This window comes from Cibotium barometz, chromosome 15, assembly GCF_041138505.1.
Source record: "Cibotium barometz isolate CiBa-2024 chromosome 15, ASM4113850v1, whole genome shotgun sequence".
NCBI lineage: Eukaryota > Viridiplantae > Streptophyta > Polypodiopsida > Cyatheales > Cibotiaceae > Cibotium > Cibotium barometz.
In genome coordinates this window covers 45,101,446-45,111,839 of record NC_141060.1, presented here as the reverse complement: position 1 = coordinate 45,111,839, position 10,394 = coordinate 45,101,446, and the positions used below count along the sequence as shown (strand labels likewise).

General features: G+C 38.5%; 1 long non-coding RNA gene across 1 annotated transcript; it reads right to left on the bottom strand.

The window, feature by feature from the left end:
- Positions 1–9,477: 9,477 nt before the first annotated feature.
- Positions 9,478–10,177, bottom strand: LOC147631358 (uncharacterized). Its single transcript, XR_015267472.1, has 3 exons — positions 10,040–10,177; positions 9,868–9,957; positions 9,478–9,775 (listed from the first exon to the last, which is right to left on the bottom strand). It is a non-coding gene; the product is annotated as an uncharacterized LOC147631358 (long non-coding RNA).
- Between the last annotated feature and the right edge of the window lie 217 nt (positions 10,178–10,394).

Genomic DNA, 10,394 nt, shown 5'->3' with positions numbered 1-10,394 from the left:
TGGCTACACTCTCTTTATGCTTAACATCAACAAGCTCCCCTACTACATGTCTTCATAGCTTCACTCCTCTTCTCTTCATCATTCTTGAAGCTTCCACTTAATCCTTCTATCAACCAACATAGAATATTGTGTGTGTATAGTGGTGGTGGTTTTGCCTCCTATTTCTTCAGACCACCTACTTGTTAAGCTATTATGTGCACTTTACTACTCACTTCGTGCAGTTTCTTTCGTACACCAACTATCTCTTAATTTTTCTTCGCACAAGCTGAATTGAGTGACTCCTTGGCCATTCTGTAGATGTAACCAAGGTCTTTCTCTATCTAATCTCAATGTACTACCAGTGCTGGACTATGCTATTGATGCTAGGCCAATGATTCTTCTTCAAAACATGCCATGGCTAATGAGTGTGTACTTACCATCAAATTGAGATTTTTATTTGCAACTATGCATCATGAAAACAAATGCTTATGAGTGCTTTGCTAAACCATGTTGCCTACTTCTTCTCTTTCATTTGGGGCATATCTCTTCCTCTACCAACTTATCTCTTCTTGCATCACCAATCAACCTCTATTGTGAGGTTCAAAAATCTAGAAAGATGGCCACCATGTCTCACCGTTTAGCGTATTACCACATGCATGCTTTTCCTCTTTGGATGCCAAATCTTCACAAAGGTGCTCTTCATAGGCTTCCTTTATGAGGCCATACATGCAGATCATCATGAAAGGCATCAATAGCTTCCACACTAGTTTTCTCATCTTTCATGAGCAAATACATCACTATCTTTTTCTTTTAGTGTGCTAAAGATGGATTCCATCCTCATCCCATGACTACTTATCCCTTGCTTGGACAAGCTTACACCTCTTCATGTTCCTTGCAAAATGCAAAGAACCATGGGATTCTCATATCCTATCACATAGAATCCCTTCTTTAAATTGAGCATCAGCTATGATCAAACAAACACTTCATGATGCAAGAACCAAAAACTAATCTTTTTTTAAAGGTATAAACTTATTCTTGGTAGCTTCTTTGATGATGTAAACTCTAAAAATCTTCATGTTGCTAAAATATTCACTTGCTTACTCTATGGGTAGCTTCAAGAAACCTCTAGTCCTTCCGTTGAACCATTGAACAATGCAATCTCACAAATAAGATCTCTCTAAGATAATGAGTGTGTTGATTTTCCAAAATCAAATAATAAAATGCATAAAAAATCCTAATCAAATAAACTAATGTGTAAATCTACTCTAAAATCTCTAGCAAATCCTAAGAACACTAGGATGGCTCTGGTACCATGTTGAGAATCGAAGGTGCTAAGGATAGGGTTGGTAGAGTGTTGTACATAATGAGAGAGATTAGATTAGGGAGATTCAAAATAATCAAGATAATCCATGATTAAGATATGCAGACACCAATGAGCACACCCAACCAAATGTATTGTAATATACTTTACCACCACCATACAATGAGCACCCCCAACCAAATGTATTGTAATATACTTTACCACCACCATACAATGAGAGGCTTCTAATATAGATAGTCCCTCATTGTATTGTTACCACCATACATATGTATGCTTACCACCATACACCAATGAGCACACTCAACCAAATGTATTGCAATATGATTACCACCATATAATGATAGGCTTCTAATATAGATAGCCTCTTGCCAAGACTCTTTGACATGTAGCATCCTTATCCACCATGAGTTATCACCTTTCCAAGATAGCACCTACCCATGTGCTTATCCTTCCAACTTTACATAATTAATTTTACCTTAAAAGTATACTTCCAACAGTCCCCCTAAATTACATAAATATGTGACACTAAGTAAAGTTCTCTTGGACTCAATTCGCTACACACACACACACACACACACACACACACACATGTATGTATGTATGTTTGTAGATAATGACAAAGGATTTATCTAAAGGTATATAGCTCTTATTTCATGGTAAAGGACTAATGTTATAGAGCATGTCTCTTTATTTTAGTTCTGGTGTGGAACTATCTCTGGTCCCCATTTGGCCCCACTGTAACTAGAACTCATTGGAAGCTATCCTAGAAAACACCTCCGTTTGGCTCCCGTTTGGTCCCACTGGGAAGTTTTGGTTTGGAATTTTCTCTATACAAACTCTAGTTGTTACAGTGCAACAATGTATTTTGGGCGAGAAAATAGTGATTGCACATGTATTTTGGGCGAGCAAATAGTGATTGCACATGTATTACTGATTGTGGTGTATGTACGTGTACTCTAGTCACCTATTGACATATAGATTATGCAAAGTACCACTACTACAAGACTTACAATAGATATTGCTATGTTGCATACAAAAAGTAGATTTTTGGTTATTTTGCAAGCAAAGATGTTTGACAATAGCAATCAAATTATCAATCAGAAGCTTGACAAGAATAACAGCATGTAAGTTCAGAATGACCAATTTTTTGATGGGAAAAGGATTTTGGGACTATGTTGAAGGAGATAATGAGAAGCCTCTAGAATTTCCTGAAGGGAACTACTCTACCAAAGTACCTTATAAGAAAAGTCATATATTGGCTTTCAATCAATGTGACAAATACAAATTTCTTGAAGGGAACTACTCTAGCACAGATAAAGGCATTCAGAGACTAAAACCAAGGTGTAAGGAAAGTCATATATTGGGTTTCAAACAATGTGATAGATACTATGATAGGGAATATATAGGATGCTAACACTCCAAAACCTAGTGAAGATGTTCTAGACAAACACAAAGGCAAGGAAGTTGCAGCTACATACAGTTGAGAAGAAGAACATGTCCATCAATGATTATGTGTTGAAGATCAAAACGAAGGAGTACAACCTATCTAGAGCATGAAATCACATTAAACATGGGAATAGAAACCTCAAGGGTGGTCTCATCAAGCCCTCAAACTCTACCTATATAATGCTTGGACCTCACTAATCTAATCACTCATGAGGGAGAAGCTACCAATATTCCTCTCTTCTCAAATCGTCTGTCTCTCAAATCACACTCCACATCTAGTTAATCATAAGCAAGAATCAACAAAGCTTACTTCAAGCAAACACACACATGAGTACTCACACATGAACGCAAGAAACCCATCAAGACTCCATAGTTAATGACAAATATAAATATGAAAGCATGTAAGAATTAAGAAAAGATTATGACAAGCAAGAATGGAAGCTTGAGCTCAAATGTAGATTATATTAGCAAAAGTGTCCTTCCACACTCCTACAAGTCACTTATATCGAATTGTTTGGCTACCCACACTTATGGGGTGCCCAAAATATGTTCTCATTACAACTCAAGCCTTATATGTGAAACAGGTCAGCTAGGGTAGGGATTACAAGGAGTGTATAGAAAAGAGTAACAAGCATATTTCTCGTGGAATGAGTCCTGTAGCTTGTAGCATATGAGAAGAAGAAGATCATGAGTAAAAAGCAATGTCCAAGTCAATGTTCAAGACCTTTAAATCTACATCTTATTTAACTTAGAAATATATATCCATTTAGAATTATGAAGTTTTTTATTTATTTTGAGAGGGAGATTATTTTTAGTTATGAGAGGGAATGCTTGGTTGGCAATGTGAGATAGTGATAAATATAGAGTGTCTCCATGCCTAAGAAAAAGGATTTATTTGCCATAGCTTTAAATAAGAGATCAAATCCTCTTACTTTTTTTAAGAGATTTGTCCTTATAGCATGTAATATAAGGATAGAGGAGGTCTTGCTCTCTTTAAGGTGTGAGAAGTGATAGGAAGAAGGACCAACAGAGACAGACCTTTGGGACTCAACCAACTATTAATATCTATAGTGTTGGGACTCAACCAACTATTAATATCCACTATGTTAGAATTCACTTCATGAACAAACCTTGGGGGATTCACTTATAAATTATGTAACCGATCACCTGAGTTCAAATTTTATTTAAATTTTTGAGAGAAATTTATTTATAGAAGGGTGCCATTAATAGGATTTTGAAAAAATGTATAGACTTGTATTAAAAAAGGGTTAGCTTAAAAAAACCTACAAATAAGGACTTTTAGATACAAGCCTTAAAGGCATGCGATATACTAGGTTTACATGTAGTGAACTCCCCGAGGCCCACACAAGCAGGTAGGAACGTGGATTTATTCATACCCTGATCGAACTTAGTAAGAAAAAGATAAGCTTTATAAACATTATGCCTTCTACACTTCAACACGTCTCTCTACAATTGATGAGCAAGAAAACCCCACCATTAACTCTCCCCACAAGTCACGACACCTCTCCAATATGGTCTTTGGCCCCGTAGACAAACACTGCTGCCAATGAGTTAGTGAACCAAATTGCCACCTTTTTTCATTTGTATCCATCAAGTTCATCAAAGTATGACATCCTTGCACTTCTTTGCCTCGGCAACCTCCAAGCTAATACATGAGGGAGTACCTCTTCTTTGCCTTGGCAACCTTCAAGCTAATATAGGAGGGAGTACCACTTCTTTGCCCGACAACCTCAGGCCAATCCATGAGGAAGCCTCTTCTCATCCACAATAAGAAGTGACTACCAACCCTCCACCAATCAAAGGAGTAGCTGACTAAGCCACGCTCATGGCAACTGTTAACCCTCATGGGACACCTCTCCAGACGTCAACACCATCCATTGGCAACCATCACTTCATTTGGCTATTACATTAAAAATGCTAATAAGGTATATTTATGTGTGCAATTGTGGCTTGTTTATGAAAGGCATGCCATGGGATTAATTATGGATATTGCATACTTAGATATTCTCACCATTCATTCTCTTATGCAACTAATAGAGTGCTCTTTTTCTCTATTCTCTTGCGTGTCTGGCTTTCCTAGTGAGAGGAGGGTCAAGATCCCTTTGGAGTGCAGTGGTGTCGCTCGCAGAGGGGAGCTTTGGAGTGTGTCTGCACGGTAACATCATCTCCTATGAGAATCCGAGCGCAAGTATTCACAAGGTGAGTGACTGTTAATCCCATTTGGATTAACAACATCATCCTCAATTAAGGACATTAATAAGTGTTATGTAAAGACACTATAAAGGTTGTACATTATGAGACATTGGCCTAATTAGTAAGTTTTGGGGGCCCAAGTGTGAATAAGGGCCAATTGTATATAAGGTATTTTCTCATAATGAAAGGACACAATCCCCTTTGTGCTATTGAGAGCTCTTCCTTTGTACTTGTGAGAGAGTGAGGAGTGAGATCATTCTAGAATTGTGCCTCTCTCATGCTTGTGTGTTTATGCTTGTATGAGAGAGTGAGAGAGAGTGTGATTGGCCTATGTGATGGTGTGAGCAACTCCACCGCCGTGACAGTGAGGAGATGGAGCTTGGATTTTGGAGCACATATGCGGGCTTGGAGGCTTCAAGATACACGAGCTCGAAGCATTGGTAAGTACCCCACGACAGTTGTGTTTCATTGCTCATCCATTAGGTGAATGTGTAGAGTTCCCGCTTGGAGGTGTGGTTCAGCATAACATTTTTGGCGCCACTGCCGGGGAAACACCTTTGTTTCTTCCATACTCTTAGAGTTCAGCTCCCATTGTTGCCTTTGCATTTTGGTAATGTATTGTGTGGAAAATGGAAGGATAAGGTGTGTGTGGTTGAAAAAAAAATTTATAGTTTTGATGCTGTTGAGTATTGTGGAAAGTAGTTTAGGAAAGAATTCATTGGTTATTCTTGATAAGTTGATGTTAGCACCACAAAAAAATTTAAAAAAAATTGTGTGTTGTTTTCTTCTCTTTTCAAAAAGTCAACAAAATAAAAAACATAAGGGACCATAAGCAATGAGCAGTTTATACAAGGGTCTGGCTATCTCCGCATAAAATATGATGAAGAGTTGATAATAACCCACATGACCCATAAACCTTTGCACACCTTTGTAGTTGGTGGGCAGTGGTAGTTCCAAGATCAACTTGACCTTTGCACACCTTTGTAGTTGGTGGGCAGTGGTAGTTCCAAGATCAACTTGACCTTGCTATCATCAAATGTGGATATGCCATTTTTTGAGACTATGTAACCAGTATCACACCATGCTTGACCCAAAACTGGCACTTCAAAGGGTTTAGTGATATCCGATATAATCGGCAACGTTCAAACACCTTCCTCAAACAGTTCAAATGATCTTCAACAATGTGCACATAGATCATCAATAAACACTTCCAACCACTTTTGCCAAGTAGACCTTAAAAGCGGTGCACATTAATCTTTGAAAGGTTGTCGGGGCATTTGTAAGAACGAACGGCATAACCTTGTAAGCGAATGTTCTCTAGACTCATCTTCTTTCTGTTTGATGTTATGTAGTTGGTGGGCCACAGGGCTCCACCTATCACCACTATGTGCAAAGCTAGGAACTAAGGGTTATGAGCCACTGATGAGATTTTCCTTCTAAGGTCAGAGAAAAAGCATGTATCATGGTCACATCATTGGTCCGCAGGTTTCACATGTAGATTCAAAAATCTCTACATGCTGGATAGGATCTCCATCCCCAGAGAATTTTTGGACAAGTTTTGAGATGATATGGGGCTTCATCTGGGAAGGTCGAGGTTCTAAGGTAGAACCCGACTCCCTGGCCATCCCCCTACCCATCTCAGCAGTAATATTTAACATTAGGGCCAAAAACGGCTAGAAAAGGGCTGTTTGTTAATCTAAGGATTAAGAAATTGTCCAATTGTGAATTGACACGTATACAAAAGTATGGCATTCTTGTCTCCTCCAAATGTCTTCTTAACGGTTCTATTTTAGTGGCGAACGGCTAAAACGGCTAAATTTAGACGTTTACGATGGCTAACATTAAAGTTTGGGTCCAAAATAGTGACATCTTGTTCCATTTTTTATTTCAAAAAATTAAGCATGAAGATACGAAATCCTCTTTTCAGGCCTTGAAAACAACGCTATTAATGACAAAACACCAAATTTTTTCAAACGTCTACTTTCCACTTCCCTTCATTTTGGCATATGGTTTATTCTCCTTTCTTTGCACTTTCAAAAGATTCACTATTCAAAAGATTCACTATTCAAAAGATTCACTATTTTTCTCTTATCTGTGAGCTTCTATGGCGTCCTCACGTCGTCCTTCTCATAATATAACTTCTTGTGATTTTCATAACACGAGAGAAGATGGTGTTTGGAAACCCATGTCTTTTTGTGTGAATGATTGGGTAACAATGCTTCCCTCTTGCAAAGGTGCCCACAGGGTGAAAAGAACCAAGCGAAATGAAGTGAAATCCCATTGGAAAGGTCGTGTTCTTGCATTCAAAGTGATCGACAATGGCTGGCTTGCAAAAGTTCAACATGTCTACATGGCCAAAGACATGGTGTTGAACTTGGATGAACATCCAATTCTCCATTCTTACTGTAATTCAACAAAACTTTATCTATTTGATACAACACAATATTTCTCTTTCTGATATATTTGTTGTTTGTTTCATTTCAGTTATCTTTCCGTCAACAGCTGTGGAGTGGCAGCCTGTTGAGAGCTTAAGTGGCACATTCAAAGCAATTCACAAGGGGATTGCAGATGTCATGTACGCAGACAAACCACCTTCATTTTACAAATCAGTGGATTTATTTGTGTATTTTGCAGAATACAGGGTTCCATCAAGAGAAGGTGTTCATGGAGAATTATATGACATACCTATTCCCACATTAATGTCACTAGAATGGGAAGTTCCTGATCCAAATACCATAACAAGCTTCAAATCCAAAATCAAAGATGATATTCTTAAAGCTATGTCTCCTGGAAGGATTTCAAGAAGGATAAAAATTCAATGGTTCTTGCCTATACATGTCTTTGTGGCATGTTTCAAAACAATGGAATTGGAGAGGACAAGAACGATGTGGCTTAATAGAAGACTATCTCTGACTGATCTGGACACTGTACTTGGAGAAGGATGGAGTACCAAGGAAACTTTTCATATGGGGGACAATATCAGTTGTAGGGTAAGCCCAAATTCTTTGTCCATCTCATACCAACTGTGTCGCCAATCCCTAGTTTTGGGCTATGACTATAGGAGATGGAAAAGCAAGCTTGGTAGTTGGGTCCCTTTGGATTCTGAAGAGAATTGTCCAGAGTTTGAATTTAACATCATAGTCCATCCATTCATAGATCCCAGGAAACTCATAGTAACATCAAACTGGCGACTACAACATGTTAGAGAGTCGCTTGAGTTTCTAGACAAAATATCACCTGAATATAGATTCAAAGTAGATGATATTGTTGTTAGTACAAGGATGGAGAGTGTAACCTTATGCATCACATGTCTCCCCCCAAAAAAAGTTGTATTTGAGCCACTTGCAAGGGCAAGTTTGTATAGTTGAAAAGGATTTCTCCAATAATGTAATCAATATATTCTGCTAGATTTCGTCTTGACTTCTTCACAAAATTGGTTAACAAATTGTTCACGACACAGAACAAGGTTTAACAGTTGAATATCAAATTATTGATACTGAATTTAAGTACAGAATATTGTCCCAAAAAGGGTGTGTTCATATGGACAAAATGAACAAAACAAAATCCAATATGTGGAATCACTCTACAAAATCAACTTTCCTTTTGGCATGAGATGACCCTGCATCTTTAGAGAATCTTTCTCTCTTCTGTTTGCTTCGATCAAATTTTGCTGATTGAGGTTCAAGTTCTGGAGTTTTCAGCACTTGAGGTGTTGGAGAGGAAGACTTTAGAGTGAATTCCTCTAATGGTGGTAAGTTGGGCTCCTCTCTGAGACCTTCACGTGTTGGCGAGGGAGATTTGGCAGTGGGGTCTGGTTTTGGAGAAGGTTCTTTGGAGGTTGGCCTTGGAGACTTGGCAGTCTTCTTGGGGAACATGAACAAGAAATTTAATGGAGAGCCAACATTTGCCCTCTTACTACCTTTGTTGGATAAACGACGCTTCTGAATTTTAAATTTCACTGGTGAGTGAAAAGGAAGACCTTTAGTAGCACTCCTCTCTTTGACAGGGGTCTTCTCTTGAGCTGGAGAAGAGCTCTTCTCTTTGATAGGTGTCTTCTCTTGAGCTGGAGAAGAGCTCTTCTCTTTGGCAGGAGGACTAGGGATTTTCTCTTTGATAGGAGTCTTCCCTTGAGCTGGTGAAGAGCTCATCTCTTTGGCAGGAGGGCTAGGGGTCTTCTCTTTAGCAAGAGGGCTAGGGCTCTTCTCTTTAGCAGGAGGGGTAGGGATCTTCTCTGTAGCCTGAGGGATCTTTCCTTTAGAATGGCTCTTCTCTTTAGAATGGCTCTTTTTCCCCTTGGAAGATCTGCTCTTAGTAGGGCTCTTCTTTCTCTTCTTCTTCTCTTTGGCAGAGGTCTTTTCCTTTTTGAATGAGTCATCCTTGTCTTTGCTTTCCTTCTTCTCCCTTTTCCTTTTCTTTGAAGTTGTATCCTTGGCTCCTTTATTAGGTGGAAAGGGAGAATCAGGATCATATGGATTGATGGATCTGCTCAAAACCATGGACACTGCCTTCTCCCTTACCCAACTTACCCAAGAATCTGGATACTCATGCAACTAAGACAAAAGAAAATAAGAAAGTAAGAAAATAGGTCACTAAATGTATTCACTAAATCAATCAATGGTTTTCATTCATGAACTTACAGTAAGTGTTGTCATTCTAAATCTTGACTCAAGATATCTCCAAGCATTAGCAAGTACCATCCATCCACAAGATGTTGAGTCTTTCTGCAAGGGAACTTCCTGATTGAAGTACTTAAAATCTTCAAGTTTGTAGTCTACATAGGTAGAACCTAGAAAACTCAAGATAAGTTTGGCAGCACTGCAAGCATAAAATATTGAGGGTCAACCAAATAATTGAAATCATGCAAGAAATTGTTCTGGAACATAAACCATGGAAAAGTTGATTCTTACATTTTACTTCTCCCATGAATGGATGCCAAAGAGTTCATAAAGATCACATCTCTATCCAATAGATTGAAGATAATAAGACTCCAATGGCCTCTGTGATAATATGAATACTGAAATTAGTTATGAATACTGTCATGTCTACTATAGGCAAAAGATAATTGAGTATGAGTCTTACACTTCAACATAAGGGTATACAATGTAATTGCAGGTAAGCATATCAAAGTTTTTGAGAAAACTTGCAAGATCCCCTTGCCTATTGAAAAGGCACTGTGTAACAAGGGGATCAAGAATGGTCACTTGCACAGCCATTGATTCATGAAGATCCCTCATAAGACATCTGGAGACAAACAAAACATGTCAACAAAATATGGAGTCTGAGAAATTCATCAAGAAAACAAAAGCAAATCCACACAAACCTCAGACAGATGAAGAGGACTGTGTCAGATATCTCAATATTGTGATTCACAAGCATACTTGTGTCCTCAGGGGCAATGTCACAATAAACCTCATCCTCTCCATGCATGGACACA